The sequence below is a fragment of the Ammospiza caudacuta genome, chromosome 3 (genome assembly GCF_027887145.1).
Source record: "Ammospiza caudacuta isolate bAmmCau1 chromosome 3, bAmmCau1.pri, whole genome shotgun sequence".
Lineage (NCBI taxonomy): Eukaryota > Metazoa > Chordata > Aves > Passeriformes > Passerellidae > Ammospiza > Ammospiza caudacuta.
This window is the reverse complement of record NC_080595.1, coordinates 110,840,092-110,855,786: the sequence shown is the minus strand read 5'-3', so window position 1 is coordinate 110,855,786 and position 15,695 is coordinate 110,840,092.

Genomic DNA, 15,695 nt, shown 5'->3' with positions numbered 1-15,695 from the left:
AAGAGGAAAATTATTTTAATTCTAAACTCCGACAGGAATGAAAGGACTCTGGCAGTCCAAAACTCAATGAATGTAAAAAAAAATCTATATGTATATATATCTTATAATAGAGGCATGAAATGTAGTGGCTCTGTGAAATCATACCCTGTTGGTTGGCATAAACAACACTTGTTTAGTGGGATTTGGTAAAAACACTGCCATGAAAGCAGAGTGGGTGCCACATTTTTAATCTAGAAAGTTCAGAAGCCATGTTTTTCTAGCATCTAATTCTAGAATTAAGCTATAAGTACTTCATTTATTATCCTCTGCAGGAAAGGTGCTTGTGCATTCCCCTGTAAACCTGAACATATATTAGCCCATTGAACTCTATGCTGTGGGGCTTTCCCCCACCCCCAATGGATCATGACTGTGACCATCACTTTGACAAACAGTCATCAAAATTGCAAAAATAAATTTTGATTGCTGGATCCAGGGACAGTGAGATCTTTATTTACCCTTTCTCTTTCTTTCTTTTCCCCTTCTTATTTTCTTAAGTGATATTATACAGATAAGAACAACAAAAATGGCTACATACATCCTTTCCATTGCATCCAAATAGTGCTGAAATATACCAATATAAATAAAAATAAATAAATAAACAAACACACCCCCCTCCCCCCCCCATATATATATATATATATATATATATATATATATATATATATATATATAAACACCAATCATTCAGTGCCATTTCAGTCTAATCTACCTTCAAAGGATCTATTAACAAGAGCCTGAGTTATCCTCGCCTTCAGAGAGAGGTCATAGAACTAAGGAAGATAATGATGACAGAGATTTAGGCTGCTACAAAATACTCTCTTAGGGCATAATCAGGCTGAATCACAGTGAAGTGGTGAAGCTCTGGCCCACATGTTAAGTTTTCCACTGTGGCAACTGAATGAGCATAAGCTGTGCTGGTTTTACCAAATGCAGAATGAGAATATGTACCAGACTTCTAGCTGGTGTGACAATTCCATCTGCTCTGGGTTATGTCCCAAAGCCACATAAGGACAAGATCAGTAACTCATATCCTTTCCTTTTCTATAAGGAAAACCTGAATATGTGAGCCAGAGGTAAGGCATAGAAAATTCAGTCACATTTCTAGAAGAGAATCAGGAATTCAGGGTTTCGCTCTTTAGACATAGACTAAGTTTACTCAAAATTTAGCCCTGAAATGAAGTATATTTATACACACGTGGTTCCCTTGACACAGACAGAAAGATTTCAGACACTTTAGGGTCTCTGATGCCTCCTCCATAAGACTGCTTTCTAAAGCATGAAGTTAAGGAAGACCCCCATTGCCCTGTCTGGAGGATAAGCAGGATCTCCTACAATGCCTAACATGATTCTTGACAGCTTTTGTGTAACTGGACCCTGTTCAAGTTGTCTATTTTGGAGAATTCCCTTCTGAAGTCCTTTCTATTATCAGCCAAAAGTCTTCATCTGGCATTGCACATTTTTAATATATTTTAATGAACATTACTGCACCTTTGTCCTTTGGCAACCTGTAGATTGGTTCATATATGAATGCCACATGTTCCTGTATTCTAGATATATATTACAGTCCCCACTACCCAAAACCACAACTGTACAATTGAAAGACAGCACATGCAAAGTTATGCCTAGAGAAAGGGAGCCACACAATATTAATTTCTGAGCATGTCTCATGGCACAAATAAGGCCAGAATGAGATTGTGCTGTATATTTTGAAAGTGTCCTCATTTACCTGCTTTTGTAATAGAACATTGTGCACCAGGCTGTAACTGTGAATGATTTCTGCAATGCACCATGGCAATGTGTTAATTCTGTACAGTTAGTTAAATTCTGGGAAGGAAATCAAATTCTGAAAATGTTATTTTCTCCCATGAAGAGCAAAAACCAGTGCTCCATTCGCGAGAGGTACTTAGTGTCACTTAGGGATACTATCCACTTTTTGTCAAGTTCCCTGCTCAGGCTGTCTTTTCTTTCAGCTAACCTCAAAGATGACCTGTTTTCTCTTTCCCACTTTATGACACTTACACAAGCTGAATAGAAAATCAAAAGCAAGAAAGGTGTTTTTATCAAGGCGCTGTTGTTTTTCAACTTTTCTCTTATTTTTCTTTGCTAACAGCAAGGTGCCAAAAAAGCATCATTTGATAGACACTAAAACATGAAGAGCAGACATCTCATCTACATTTTTATGAAGAGTAAACAAGTGGGACATTTATGTAAAGTGGGTATTAAACTTCCCACTCCTTTCCCTCCCTCCATACGTGTTCTTCACTACTGTAGTTTTGTAAGGGAGGAAAGGTTACAATTATTTTTGTTGTTTTGTTTGTTTTTTTTTTCCTCCTGCATTCCTGATATTTGTTTCATAAACAGTTAACCCTTAAGAAACCTGAGTTTCTATAATTTCCATCCACTTTGGTGGAAAAGCTTCTTGGCTGTCTTTCTTGAGAAAGTGTTGTGCAGGTGATGGTGGAGAAATGTGGCTGCTCTTATCTTAGTGCTGTCTGGTGTCACCCTGTGTCTGGAGCTCAAGTGAGCAGTCACTTGCAGACTCTGAAGAGTGTTTTACAGTGGCCTTACCTTGTGACACATGCTTTGCACTGCCAGCATGAGTGACCCAAGCCATCATCCACCCCTTCCACTCTTTAACTTTGCACTTGGAGTATTACCTTATGCAGAGTTTCCATTAGTTCTCAAAGTTGCTACTGTTTTTCCCCTGATCCACCTCTGTAGGAAGAGCTACCCTATTCCCAGCATGGATATGTAGAGGAGAGGGCAGAGGTAAAAATCAGTCTTGCAATGTATAAAATAGAAAAAATCCTTCTGCAGAATATGATATAAATTTAATTCTTTTTTTTTTCAACAAGTCCATTTGGTGCATGCTTGAGAGAGTCTGAGGCAGGAAATGGAATAAGTCTCTGCAGACATGGCAGGTACATTTGGTGCAATAGAGGTAGCATGACAGGGCTCTATTACAGTAAATAATACAATTCCAGAAATAACCTATGCGGAACATATTGCTTCTGCTGCACATGTCAGGAAATGGACTTTGATCGATGTTGTTGCAACAAAAAACCACATACTAAAACTTTTTAATTATGATGACAGTGTAAAAAGTGTAGATGGTGCTCACTGGCAGTGTTCATAGCCTTTGTAATTAACAAATGGACAGTGCAGATTAATTCTGCATGCTCTTCATGTTTCACAATTCTTTCTAGTTGCTGCCATCAGCACGTATGGAAGCAATAAGGCACGAGAGAGGGCCTGGTTTTCATCACCTCTGGGGTGCTAACAGACATCCTCGAGGGGAGTGATTATCTCATGATAACCACACCACCTGGAGCTACCATATTGCTGCTATAGAAATTCGTTAATGTAAGAGAAAAGCATGTACTTTTGTGCTGGAGGATGGAGTTAGGAGCTCAGAATGCTAAAGAGCTTTATCAGGAGCTCTAGTTTGCCTCTATTCAATTCCATATGAGAATATTCACTATGCTACTGTACAGCTTTCTCAGTTTTGTAAACTAGACCACTGCTTTAGCAATATTTTTGCAGCAGCCTAATATGAGAGTCAACAAGTAGAAAGAGATGGCACAATCATCAGAGAACAGAGTTATGTACCTCAGATTACCTCCTCAAGGGGAGAGTGTCAGAAGACATTCTACACACAGTTTTTCAGAATAAAAAGCAAAAGGAAATTACAAATCAAATTGGATAGGAGTGTCTATAATCTTAAATTTTAAATGGACTAATTTCTGTTCAGCAATGCACATAGAGTATATTTAATTTGAATGTATCAGAAAAGTATGGAATGAAGTACTTGGGAATACAATAACTCATTGTCTGCTGTTCCCTATGATAATGAACCAAACTGTTATCTAATTACTTTGATGTTAATGGAGTCATACTCTGCCTGACCTCTTCAGTGCTGGATGGATGCGGATGTGCTTTTTCTGTCCATCAGGTTTTATGCTTCACTCTCAGCTTTCCTGTGAATCTTTTATCTTTGCTTCTGCTTCATTTCTTCTTCAGTAGGAAGGCAGATTTTCTTTAAATTAAGAGTTTTAGTTCTACGCTTGTAGGGATAATTTCTTGGATTTTAAAATCAGCAAATTTTGAAGAAACTGTTAAATTATTGATGTTGTGATCATCTGCTTCCATCCCAAGTGTATTTCTTGCCATTTCATAGAAGTTTATCCATTTAATGAAATTTGGCTTGCCTGCCACTCAGAAACAATAGGAGATACACAGAAAACATCTTTACAAACATCCTTTTGCTTGCTAATATCTTTTTTATCTGGGCTTAGCATCTGTAGCATGTCATGGATGTAAAGATGAACCTTCCTCAGACTTTGTAGATGGTGGTAGGAGCCATATAGACAGTCAAGAGAATGTGGCCCAGGGAGTGCTAAGTGGCTATGATGGCACAGGAGGGTTTAATTTACAGCTGTCCCCTGCTCACCCTATGTTTATTGTGTTTAGTCAGCACACACAGAAGCTAAGGTGAGATCATCCTTGGGGACAGGGAGAACTTGGGGATCATGTGCTTGTACAGTGTCTCTGAGACACTTGGAGTCCAGCTTTAGTGCCTAAAGTTGGGGGGGCAACTTAAGTTTGTTTCTCATGAGTATTCAAGGCAGTGTGAAATGTTAATTTCCCTGTTTAGACACAGTGTCTGAGCTCTACAAAATACAGAGGTGTTTAGGAGACATCACCTTCTCTTGCTAGGCTGGAGCTTATGGCACGACTGAAAAGGTATATATTTTGTTCTATTATAGCCATGGGGCAGGAGAACAATATATTGTTTCTTACATAGCAGCAGCAGTTCTTACTGTACACGGTTGCCCAGACAGATTCCTTTCTGTGGTTCAGGGAACAGCTAGAACAGAAAGATCTTCTCTTAAGGTCACCGAGACTTGGGTTTTATAAGTGGACTTGTGTTTTATCAGTGATGATGACATTACATAGTACAAAGAACTTTATGACATTCTTTGAGTGCAGAAAACCATGACAGAGAAAGGAGTCAAAAACAGCTTGTGAAACATCTTATTTGGTTCTGTGGGGAGTTCTGCAGGGAAAGACTTGTGAAGATTAATTTTTTCAAATTTCTGATGTTAATAGAACTTCCCGGGGTATTTTCTGTGGCTGTTAATACCTAATGCAAAAGAAAAAGACCATATAACTGTTCAGTCTTGTACTTGAGAGTGTGGCTGTTATTTATAACATTTGGCATGTGCAAGTCAAAAGTTTTGTTTTTGTGGCTTGATCTAGTTCAACATTCTGGCTTAGAAAAGCATCTATATAAGACACAGCACCAGAGAAGGTCCTCTGGGTATTTGTTTCACCCTGGACAGAGTCTAGGAGCATCAGCAACTCCTTTTCTCCTGCTGGTCCCACCAGCTGCCGGGATGGAAATCTAATCAAAAGTAAATCCTGTTCAAGATCTTCATGCAGCTTTACTGTTATGTTCAGGATTGGAAAAAGGACTGATCTAGAGACATGAGAGCTCCTGTAAGATTGGTACTGACAGGGGTTAAATGAGCCTGCAGTGCTCTACAGGGAGCATCAGCAAGGACCTGTCCATATGTTTGGTTTCTCAAGACTGCTGTAGAGCAGTTGTGTCTTATGATTGATGTCCAAAGGAATAATTTATTAAAAATTCCAGAAGTTAATATGCAGGAGACTTGGCTTTCCTTTGCTCTTCTACTATACCTAATGACAAGCTCTTTTAGATTTCCATGGAGTGCCATCACTTAGTTTGGTCCTTGTTTCCCATAATTTCCAGCTCCTGACTGCAAAAGGAACTCTCATATTATCTGACACCTAAGACATAGTGTAAGGTAGTATCCAGTAACCAAATGTGATAAATTACTAATGCCAGTCAATCAACATGGGTTTGTTTCACTCAGTTACTGGTTTACTGTTTTTTTGTGTAACTAAGATGGTCTAGACCTGCAGACTGTGTTGCCTTTAAATGCCACTACATAGACAAAAGAAGGCAAATGATTTATTGCGTGGCATGTTCGTCGTTCCCAGATTTTTAGCCTGACTTATGTTATTAGTTTCTATGACTTTTTTTTTTCCTTTATAAGAAGTGTTCATACTTTCCCTGTAAAATACTATTTTGTTCAAAATCTGGTACTTGCAGCTTTCACATGCCAGATTATATGGTTCATGAGTTCTGCCATGTGAGTTTTTCTTCATTGTGTACTGTAGCTCATGGTGAGTTTCACAGATCTTGAACAGCTCTGCCTTTGATGGATGTTAGTACATTTTCTCAGTGGCTGCCTTTTATTAGTTTCAAAAGATAACAGTCTGTGCAGGCACACACTCAGGTGTTTATGTGTGTGAAGGGCACCGGGAGGAAAAATGTGAAATCTCCTGCTCTTTGCCAGATTTTGTCCTTCAGAATATTTACATCTACTTGGTTTAGTATTTAACATAATAGTTAAGCTGTAGGAAGTCAGAAGTGCCTCCCTGATATAGAGACAGAAACTGCTGAGGTTGAGAACGTTCATACTTTCTGAACCTCCAAGTCCCCTTCTGCTCAAAAAGTATTTAAGTAATATTCAACCTCAAAGAGTTTTCAGATTAGTAACTTTAAAGAAAATTACCATTTAGTCCAATGGAAATTCTGAATTCTTTTGTAATGCCTGAGGTTATTTTGGATACTGGAGGAGCCCTTTCAGACAGCTGAACTGTGTTTGCTGCATGCATCTGTTTCTAGATCAGCCCAAAGTGGGAGTAGCATAAGGGTATGGTTCTTGAGACTGAAGCCATTTAATGTACATAGAAGCCATTTAATGTGTACAAGTGCATTTCTGCACATTCTTGAGCACCATCTGCTGGCATTTTCTTATCTAACCAGTATTTGCATAATTGGAAGCGTCTCTCCTTACAGAATGTCCCTGAAAGAGGCATGAGCTGAAGCCCTCAGGAAAATAAAGTCTGTTTCTTATGCATGCTTGGAAAGAGGCCACGTAGAAAAGGTCTGGAAATGGCTTTGGAAAAGACTAGTAAGATATTGCTAGTCTATGAAAATGCCCTAAATGCAGCATAAAGATTTGTGCTGTGATGGGCAAAGCCTGGAGTAAGGATTTTGGCACTGCCCATCACTTTTTATTCTGCAGCAGGTGTGACACCAACCTCCATCTTTTGCCAAAGTGTTCCCAAGCCAAGGAAAGGGACCATAAGGGGTTTTCCATTAGTTATTCAGCAGTCAAGATGCCAGATTTGTTTAAGGACCTCCTGAGAAACTTTCAGGGGAATGTGAGGAGGAGCGCCATAGAGATGAAGGAAGGAATGTTAACATTAATCTATTCCGGCTCTTTGATGCATGCATACTCAATATCCACATGTCCTCTTTCAAGACCTAGAAACTCTGTACAATCTCCAAAACACATCTGAAGGGATTGTCTATAGTATAGCCCATAATAAAAATTTAAACATAGGCAAATTAGCTTTAAAATACTTGTCCCAGGTGCAGATACCTGTGCAGACACCTGTGAAATCTTCAAAACCTTCCCAATAATTTGGCTGTTTAGTCTCATCAAGTAGCAATGTCGATTAGTGCCCGTGTGGCCCATCAGTGACTCTGGGTCAGTCTTATTTCATGAATGTGGTAGTCCTACAACAAAATAACAAAAAAACCTTATTTCTATATTACAGAAAACTAAGCTGCTGCTATATATTTTTGCATTTTTATCATTTTAGCACCTTTAATGTCTCAAAATGTTATTCTGAGTCTTGTGGTGGTATAAGGACTCTTTAGTGGCACCTGCTGTGTTTTGTACTTAGGATTTATGGCAATGAAAGCAAAACAAAGAAGGAAACACAACACAGTGGAAGCTGTTTCCTGCAGAGGACCTTATTTGACTGAGGTTCCCTAGGGTTCAGTGGAGTGCCAGACAATCAGACATAGTGGAGTGCAGACATAGTGCTTCACCCTGCTCTATCCCTTGGTAGTTTTTTACACACCTACAAAATGCAATTATTAGAATTTTCAAAGGTGACAATGACTACAAGATCTGAAGCAATCATAACTCAAAAATATTTTTTCAGACTTCTCTGGAGAAGTTAATTTCTGGGAGAATAGATGTACATTAGGAAAAATATTACATAGTCACTATGCAAAATACCAAACCACTAAAAATGATTTTAGACTCATGATTCTTTTTGATTCTCTTGAACTTCAAGGGCATCTACCTCTTTTCAGGAGTTCAGTGCTTTTCCTAGAAGCAGGATGAGTACTGACATCCAATACCATTGGATATTCAAATGTTAATGCTACTCTATTCAGGTCCATTTAAAAAGAATATTTATTGAAATAAAAGAATAGTCAAAAATATGTACCATATTCTTGTTTATACAGCTATGGCATATGCAAGTTTAGATGCCTCTTACAAGATGTGTGCTTGTGCTTTTTTATCAGCCTGATGCAGCTAGACCTAGCAATACATTTTCCATTTACAGGGAGGATAGAATAACCCATTAAATCCAGATTTTTAAACTTTAGCTTCAACATAAAATGCTTTAAACTTCCCAATGTTAATAAGTTAGTGCATTCAGAATAGTGCATTGTCTATCAGAAACAAAACTACAACTGAAATTTAACCATGATTCACATCTCCAAATTCTGCATTTTTTCCCAGTCAATTGCATTACCTTCCAGTGCAACATGTCACTGTAAAGGACTGTGACAGTCCAACTAGTGATTAAGTTTGAGCTAAACCTTTAATTTGAATTCAAATCCTTCACACAGCTCTCAGGTTTTGTATCTTTTTCAGTGAATAATATTTTCCTGAGTTCTGAGAGGAAAGTACTTCTACATTGCTTTTTCTGTTATGGAGGAGCATGGAAGGATACAAGCAGCATCAGTATTGTCTATAGTCATTATCACTGGTAAGTAAGGAATATTAAGCTCTGACATCCTTAGCCTTCAGATAAAGCTGCTTTCACAAACCAATTTATAATGTCTTGTGCTGGGAGCTCTGTGTAGAGATGGAAGAGATGCTAATGTAATAAAATAAAAAAGGAAAGTAAATTATTGGTCTTTTTACTCCTGGTCTTCTCAGTTGTACTATGCATTTGTTGTCTTCTTCACCCCTTTTTTCTAACCAGTGAAGAACTGTGGAGTACTCTGTGTTTGTACCAATTTTCTTGTTGCTGAAGATGCACCAAGAGATTGTTGCAAAAGCCTGTTTTCTCTGAGGAAAAGGAAGACTTTCCCAAATGGTATTGATGGATGATAACTGTTTATGTGAATGTCATTAACCCCTGCGTGTGCAATGCAAAGTTTGCATTCAAGACTTAAGAAAGTGAATGGAATTAATGAACTTAAAACCAAACTAACCAAACAAAAAACAGAGGTAAATGAACAATCAGATTTTCATCAAAGGGTACAATTAATTAGTTGAGAGACAAAACTATATTAACCCATCGGAAAGGTGGCTTTTTGCAAATGCCAAAAATGAGGACTGTGGGCCATATGACTTCCTCTTAGGCAGATAAAATAGAGGTTAAGCTGGACTCAGGGAGACCAGGCCCTGTGCTGACCCAAGGCCACTGGCATATGGGTGCCCCATAAGACTGCTCAGACCAAGACTTTTCACAGGCCAACCAAAAGGTCCAGAATCTGCTTTTTCTTCTTATCAGAAGAGAATGGCTTGTAACCTTATGTCAACTTCAAAGACATTTTGCCAGCACAGTGCAGCTTTGCTCCTGCCATTTAAGGTAAGGCAGTAAAATTTTTTTCCTGACTTGACAATCCTCAGACTTACCAACCTCCCAGTTTTCTCTCATTAGAGGGGAGATTCTAGAAAGGCTGAATGTTTTTTTGCCAGTATAAAAGCTGCCTCCATTATTGCAAATAATAGACAGTTAAAGAAAATTAAACAGCCTAATGATATACACACGCATACAAAAAAAAAAAAGCTAAGAAGAAAAGACATTAAAACCTAGGACATTGTGGCAACTAATACTGCTGAATATTGCCAGCACTATAAAGCAAGTCTTAAAGCAGTTAAAAGTTAAATTACATAACTCAAGACTGCTGTGGCCTGATTGAAAACGATTGGAATTAATGAGAAGGCTCATGTTTGTTGCCGCATTATGGGAGGCAAAGACCAGACTGGAACACAGGCTTATATTGTTTAAACTTGTCATACATTTTTCTGCTCACACAGCTAACTATTCCCTCAGCTCAGAGTCCAAACCAGATCCATATGACCAGAAAGAAGAGAGTCTTTAAGCCAGGTGCCATAGACTAATTGTGTCCACCTTACCCAGCAGTTAGTCCAAGGGCTCCTTTGATTCCATGTGGTGCCCTGTGTGGTCCTAAAGCATAATTTTTAACCTATGAGGTATTTTGGCTGATTGTTTTTCATATCAATGTGTGCCAAATACGTGAGTGAAGCTATGGCTTCACCTCATGAAAGTGACTGTGCATGCTGCATTTACTGAGTTATGGCAAAGTGACAGCAGGCACCCTCTTGCTGCACCTGTGAAACAGCACCAGTTTTAGCAGAACATTGACATGCCAGCAGAGTGGGTCAGCACAAGACCTGGTCCACCTAAGTTCTTCCCCACCTCTGTACTAAATGCTGAAGAGGAACTAACAGGGTATGGAGACTTCATTTTGGCACCTGCACAATATCATGTTTCTAGATTGGCTTTTATTGTTCTCTTATGAGCAGCTGGTGTGGGAGGGAGCCTGGGAATTGGAGACACTATGGAACCAAAGGAGGCTGGCTGCTGTGGGGTGGCAGGTGTACCTTAGTTTCTAGGGAATGGAGTGGAGATGCCAACCCCTATCCTGGTGGAGCTCCCAAGTCACTTGTAAAGCGGGAAAGAGCATCCCAGAGCCTAAAGTAAGCTTGGTTGGTGAGATACAAGGCTAGCAATGGGGAGGAGACAGATGCCTGTCCACATCCATGATACCCAAAACCTGTCACTTCTCTAGGTCCTTCTTGGTCTTTCCTGGTCCCCATCCTGAAGTCCAACTGTCTCAATACCTTTCTTTTTCTCCTGCAGTACTACTGCCACATCAAAATCCAATCTTGCTACTCTTCTTCCTCCAGACACCATAAAAAGAAGGAAATTGCTTTCTTTCTTGTCAGTCTTGGAATAAAATTTATCTATACATATTCTGTTGAAGAGTACTGAGTGGCTCTGGAAAAAAATCCCTGTCTACCTTATAGCTAAGCACAAAGACATTTGGAAGCAGGGTGTAGAGCTTGGACAGAGGGAGATTTGGGCTGGCACTGAGCTTTACTTCATTCTAAAATAAGAAGGTTCTCATCATGACAACAGCCTGTTTCTGTGTCCTGATCTGTCAGGGCCTTATCACTGAACCTCATCTTGAATCTGAATGGGAAATTCTTGTCCCAAACAAACCCTGCTGAGAACAGGCTGGTACTTACTTACGATCTCTGACCCTTTCCCCAGATAATATATTCTGTATTCCAGTAAAAGCAAGTTGCAAGTGTCTGTGATATGTTCCAGGAAATCAATGTTTTTTTGAAGAGATAAACTAACTTTTCTAGGTCCTCTGCCCTTGTCTGGAGTTGGAAAAGACCTCAAAGATCATTGAGTCTGACAGCCCACACTGTCAAGTCCACCACTAAAACGTCTCTAATGCCAAATCTATGTCTTTAAATACCTCCAGGTATAGTGGTTCAACAGAATACAGGTATCCCTGGGCAGCCCCTTCCAGTGCTTGAAAACCTTTTCAGTGAAGAAAATTTTCCTAAAAATGCATGATCACACTCCTCTTCTGCTTTCCCACAGCCCTGCTGGGTGCTGGCATACTCTATGGAACTCCTCTCACAGTGTTGGGGAGGCAGGGAGGAGTAACAAAGGTCCTCAGGTGCAGTGAGGCAGTTTTCCATTGACACTATCTTTGTTCAATGCTTCATTTTAAAATTCATTGTGGACTGATCAGGGAGCACATTTCATGACTTAATGGGTGGCATTATTTGCTTCTGAGTTTAACAGTTCTCTAAAGCCACCAGTGCCCTTTAGGCTGCAAATGGAATGTTGCTGGCAGATTTGTTTCATTGGATGCCTTTAGAAATCCTCCCTCTAGCCCCAACAATAGCTTGCTAAGTGAGAGGGATGGGAACTGGGTTTATGCTGCTGCTGGTTAGTACAAAACCTTCCCATCAAAGATACATTACCATGGAAATCCAGGATTTAGTGGGTCATTGGTAGTAAGGTAACCATCAGAAAATGCTACAGTTTGGCATCACAAAAGTAGCCTCAATTTATGCAGCTTAATCTGGCATGCAGTGATTCATAGGTGCACCATGAAAGAAAAGTGGCTCTGCAACAGTGAAGTAAGTTTAAGGCTGCTGCAAAGAGGGGAAGAATAATCTTGGTGGATGAGAGAAGAGCAATGAGCATGTATCAAGGAAAATTCAGGCTGGATTTGAGAAAAACCTTTTTAATGGTAGAAGTAGCGAAGCACTGCAATAGATTTTCTGGGGTGGATATGGATCTGCAGAACTGGAAATCTTTAAGAACTGATGAGACAAAAATATATGAGATGGGACATCACTGAAGCTGATCTTGCCATGGCATAGGGCAAGCTCGATGATCCCCTGAATTTCCTTTAGATTATTTTTATCTGAAAGTAGAGTTTTTACTGCATACTCTTGACATTTTATGCTTTGCTTGTAGTGCTGCATTCTGGAAACAAGGACTGTAACTGTCACTTCACAGTGTGATTCTGAAGATGAATTCTAAAATGTGGCTAATCAAAAAGAAAGTCCAAAGGAGGAAACAGTGATTTTGAGCCATGCCTGTGTTTGTGAATACTTTTTATTGACAAAACTAGAGAAGTCCAAAATATAGTGTAGAGAAACTTCTCTCTGGTGAGTGTTAAATACTGTCATGAAACTTGCATTCCAGTAAGAATTAAATTTTGCTAGAGGCAGAGATTTTAAAGGCTTCCCACTGCCTGAAAAACATGGAGGCTGTTGTCCATGCATATTTATTTATCCCTTTTTCACCAGGAAAACACTTTTGCAGTCATTACAGCAGTGCTTTAGAGAGTTTAATATAATTGAGATGCTGTAGGCAGGAGAAAAAAATTGTGTTTTGGAGGTGGAGCTCCCAAAGGAAACTGAGTTCTGGTTCCAGCTACATTTTCTTGCTAGAATCCTGCTTTTTAGATAAATGTCAGGAGTTCGAAGCCAAAAATAGAAGCAGATGATGAAAATAATTCTAATAGCTAAAGCAAGATACAGAAACAGCAGAATAGGAAAGTGGTCCTAGGTGGAGCTAATAAATAAATCCATGTCTGACAGCCAGACACATTGGAGTGTACAAATTATATGCTTTTTATCCAGGGAGATTTTTTGAGCAAGACTGTGGTTTTAATGTGATTGCCTTCTTGTGACAATTAGAAGGAGCTGTATTATTGTTGCAGGGAGAGGGCACTGAGCAAAGGGTGCTGAGAGCTCAGTCTTCCACACTGCACTCGAATCACCTTTGGTAGCAAATTGTATGCTCCATTTTAAACAAGAAAATAGAGGCAAATCACAATAGCTGAGAAAGAATGGAAGCATGTACAGGCTCTTCTGGGTGTAGATGAACACTGAAAGTCATGCTAAGAGAACGGCTAAAAGACAATAAGAAATAAAAATGACACGTCCTATTTACATTTCTTTGTGTATTTTTAAATACAGTTGTTCTGTTCTTATATTATTGTTGAAATACATGGATATTTAAGTCACAGGAATAAAACAACACAAGAAATGTAACCCCTTCTTCCCCTATACCCTTCCTTTCAGCGATTAAAGTAGTGTGGATACTTTGATGTTTTAAATTGTAATTCCTTTGTTGTGATTTTTATGGTTGCTTTGAAGGTTACTTAGTTGCTTTTTTGTATTTTCTTTCTTAATAGTTTTATCAAGAGATGCCTTCTATTACAGCTAAGGCACTTAAAGGAAATACATTATTTAAATGTGAAATGGAAAGAGAGAAAATGTAAGACTACGGTGCATTTTTCTTTGTCGTTCACAGACATAATAGAACAACTCAGAAGACGAAAAAAATAATGCAGGCAACGACATACTCTCTTATCTGCTAGCCACATCCAAATGTGGTGCTTCCACCTTTAACTAACACCAGCTTTGTTTCCAGAATACAAACAAGTAAGTGGCTTATATCTGTGTATTGTGAAGGCGAAAAAAGCAAGGCACTGATTTAAAAAATGGCTGAACAAACCTACAGCTTCTGACAGTCAAAAAGGGTCTGTCTTTCTAACTGCTTCCATGCATTTTTACTATGCCAACCATTCTCAACCCAATGCATTTTATTATAATAATAATTGTTCTTTATTGCAGTAACAAGTAAGGATTCCAAATAGGGTTCAAGACCCTATTATTCTAGGCACCATCCATGTGCATAATAAAACCATCTCTGCTGTAAAGAGCTTACGATTTTGACATATGACAAGGCATAACAGTAAAAGAGAACAAACAATTGCAGGGGAGGGGTGGAAAAGAAGCTATCAAGAAAGCCAATACACAGGGTGTGCTAAGTAGCAGTGTCTGAACACTAACTGATTAGCTATTGTCGAGGGCTTTGTATAATCTGTGGAAATAGTTTTTCACTGTGCCTTCTATATCACTTAGTTTCCAGTTTATAAAATGCAAATGTGGTTGTTACACCTCTTGAATAAACTGCAGGGGGGAGTGGGGAAAGGAAAGCTGAAAGATGGAAAGTATACAGGATCTCTAAAGAGTAAGAAGTAAGGATATGGGAGCTTGGTGCCAACCATACCCGATACCTGTACCCAAGTACATATAGGGAAATTTCACTACTTTAATCTTTAAAAAGTCTAAAGGAAAGTGAGATCACTTTTGATGTTAATACCTTTACCATACACCTATTGCAGACATGGAAAAACAATGCATGTATGCACAGTTTGTGGGTGAAGTATCTCATTTTTCCCCTTGTTTAAGAGTTCTTAAAGAGTGAACATAGTAATTTGGATGCATGGTAAAAAGAGGCTGAAATAACTTCTTTGACTGAAATGCAGAGATCGAGATCTCAATTTTCTCTTCCTATTCTTGAATTACACAGTCATAACACCCCTTCCCAGAACAGAATTTATATGGATTTCCTATAATACACATGGGTGCTAGCATCCTGTAAATTTTCTGCTAGTCAATTATTATGTGGGCATATAAATGAGAATGGATTACCACAGAAGATGTGAAAGTAGAAATAAAGATAGCTGCATTTTTTTTGTCTCAGCAAAACCTTAAGAGAAACTATAAGTATTGGCATCTCCTCAGTTTAAGCTTTTAAATGTAATGTTTCAGAAGTATCATTACTTGCTTCTTTGAAGTGAAAAAGAAGTTGTGGGGAAAAATAGGTGGTAAACAAAGTACATTAATATGCCAAGAAAAGATGTCATTTAATAATATTTCTCCAGGATGCATATAGAGAATCAATATAAGATTATGAATTCCTGACTGGGCCAGGAGGGACTGTGCTCAATGGAGAAATTCTGTGATGCCTTTGCAAATTGCTCATGTTCATGATGGTTCAGACAGATCACTGAAATTTTCTGTAGTTTTCTCCTTTGCCCAGGCAGCACTGCCTTTGCCTCACTGGCATGGGTGCATTTTGCCATTGACACCCTTTGAGTGATGCTG